This window comes from Ciconia boyciana, chromosome 15 (genome assembly GCF_034638445.1).
Source record: "Ciconia boyciana chromosome 15, ASM3463844v1, whole genome shotgun sequence".
Lineage (NCBI taxonomy): Eukaryota > Metazoa > Chordata > Aves > Ciconiiformes > Ciconiidae > Ciconia > Ciconia boyciana.
In genome coordinates, this window is record NC_132948.1 from 7988616 (window position 1) to 7991611 (window position 2996).

The window sequence follows — 2996 nt, forward strand, 5'->3', positions numbered from 1 at the left end:
GCAGACAACTGTTACATCTAGGTTTAAAAACGAAGTTCTTACCCCATGAAGGAAGTGGTACTACTGAATAATTAAACTGATCACTGGCTAGATTATTTTAGGAATTATGCCTATTTTTAGGAATTTTTAAAAAAAGATTAGTTTTTTTTATAGTCTTGTGTATTGTGCTTCTGTCTATTCTTGTGCTAGGCAGTATTACTATTTGTAAATTTATTTATATTTATTGTTATGAAGATAAAAGAAATTATGTAAACTGAGCACTGTTCAATTTTTTAAAATGCTGCAGTAACCTGTTTTACGTCCACTAAATTATTCATAATCAAAAATGATACCATTTTAATCACTGTTGTTACACTACATTTCTTTTAAATAAGCACTTTTGATACTGTGAAACTCATGTTTTTAAAAAAAAAAATTCAGAGACCAAATATTGTATCTGTACCATACCAATTCATAATAGTCTTTCTTTCCTAATTAACCAAGTAAAATTGATTCTAATGTAGTTTTTTAAATTTTCAAACCTTGCTTTATACTTGGTAACATACGTTGCAAAAAATGTGCTGAAACATCTGAAAATATAAAAAGCAAACTGTATGTTGGAATTTAGCATTTAGTTTACTTATACCTCTGTGACCATGAAGTAATATTTATATCTCGTGTTTTGTCTGTTCCTGTGCATTAATAGAATTTCCCAGTCTGTCAGTTCCTGGTATTGTATCCCCGTGCTCACAGGCTCCTCTCTCCCACTCTGAGTATGGCTGGGCTGGCTGGAGGCAGAAAGCCTCTCCAGCTTAAGTCCACGTACTAAAAAACCAGAGGGTGCAGGACGCTGGAGCCACCCGGCTGAAAATCACTGCTGTGAAGATCAGGGGCTAGAAAATGTCTGCGCCTGTATCTTCCCCAGTGCGTATGTCCATGGCAACCTCTTCCAAAAGGGCACGATGCTCCACGTCATAATTTATTGTTCAAGAACAAATGTGAATGATCATTTGCTGTGACTGGCGTCATCTACGATGTCTTCATTTTTTTAAAATAAATATTTCTTAGTACTAAGCCTGGGTCATTCTAGATGTGCTGCATTACGACTACTCCGGTGTCAGGCGCGCCCCTGCAACACGGCACGCTGCAGCTCGGCATTAAACAGTAATTCCGAGGCATCTGCTACTGGAAATCCAACCCAGTGAGGAAATAGTTTCATACAACTTACGGATGTTGACAAAAGGACGAAGCTCAGACGTTTGACTCCAGCCGTGGTGCCCGAGCATGCTGAGGAGCAGGCCCTTCTCTGGAATCTAAGACTTGTGTTCTTACATGCCACCACTAACAGAAAAGCAGCTCATCCATGCACTAAGCATTTGTAGCACCCACCTGCAAATGGAAGTGAGGGCTTACCTCTAAAAGAGCAGCTTTTCCCAGGCTTCATTGCCTTTACAGACATAATGCTATGTCCAAGTCGAGGCTTTGTCCCTGGCTCAAATCCTCCAGGAGCATAAGAGTTTACAGGTATTTACTGTATGAACTCTTTTTCTATTCTGTCAACCTATTCCTGAAAAATCTCTGTGCCTAAATGTGTGGAAGAGCTCTGGCTTAGGGACAGGCGTTCGCAGGAGGGCTGCTATGAGCTCCTCTGTACCAAAGCAGTTTCTGTGCTGCAGGGAGGGAGCTGCACAGCAGCAGAGGCACTGGCCCCCACTCAGATCCGCCACGTTTATACAATGACAAAAGAAACAGAGCTCAGGAAAACTTCCTTGAGAACTGTGCTCATTTTATTGGCGGTGGTTTGGCTCCCATATGGCGAGCATCAGCACCCCCGTTCCCTGACAAAGTGCGGTGACACCTTTGAAACCAGCAAGCATCTCATAAAGCCCTTTCCAAGGAGGTGTCCAACACCTCCACACCACGGCAATACCAACACTGCACTTGAACCAGGCGTCCCACCTTCCATCGCCATCCTGCCTCCCCCTTTGCCAGCCAAAGCTAAACCTGTGCTGGTGAAATGACGCACCCACGCAGCACTGGAAAGCACATATTCAAATTTCCCCTCCATGAACCATGCTGATTAAAGGCCACCTGAGAAGCAAGGTACAGGTCCCAGCAGATGGAGAGCTCACCCTGGCTCCTGCGCTTCAGCAGAGGAACTGGGTTGCTGGGGCAGGAGCACCCAGAGCTGTGTCCTCCCTCCTCTCCATCCTCCACAGGAGCCACAGGCTGAAAACACCCAAAGGAGCTGTGGCAGGAGCCAGAAGGACATGAGACAGGCGAGAGGAACAGTCAGGTCAGTCAAACCATGGTGGATCCGTTGCTGTTCCTGCTGCAACAGCTCCCAGCATGGCCCACTGAGGTCTCTTCTGGGCCATCAGCTACTCATAGTCACATCTACTGATCGCTCCCCAGCAAGGGGAAGGATGAGACAAATTGCTCCTCACAGTTCCTGAGTTTATTATAAAATAAATCAGTTTGACACTGCTTCTTAAGCAGGGTTTACATTTCCTTGTGCCGGTGCCTGCTCAGCTTCAACATGGCCATATGGAGACCTCCTCCTTCGTCCCGCTCCCCTCTGGTGCCTGAGCCAGTTGGTTTGTATTTCCAGCTCTGGCCAGTCTCATGAGATGTGTCTGACACTGGTTTTAAAGACTAAGGCCAGGGCTTGCAACTATAACACAGTAAAATATTTTAGATTCTTTTTAAAACCAACTTCTGCACTAGGTCCAGACTCCAGACTTGGCTTGGGCCAAGTTTATCTTCTGCCAAGCTGCCCCTCTGATGAACACCCCCAGTGCCAGAGGGAACTTTGCACGGATGGAGAGACCATCTTCATGGCTTAAAATACAAACACTGGCATCCTTTATTTAGGCACTTGAGTAAGAGTCCCAGACTTCAGTTTGAGGGCTGATGAACCAGGTGAGGAGGTGAGGTCTGGCCTCTGAGCAGCAGCAGCGTGTCCCGGTGCCCCTCCTGCCCCGTGGCGATTGCCCTGCATGCTGCTGGTCACCGGC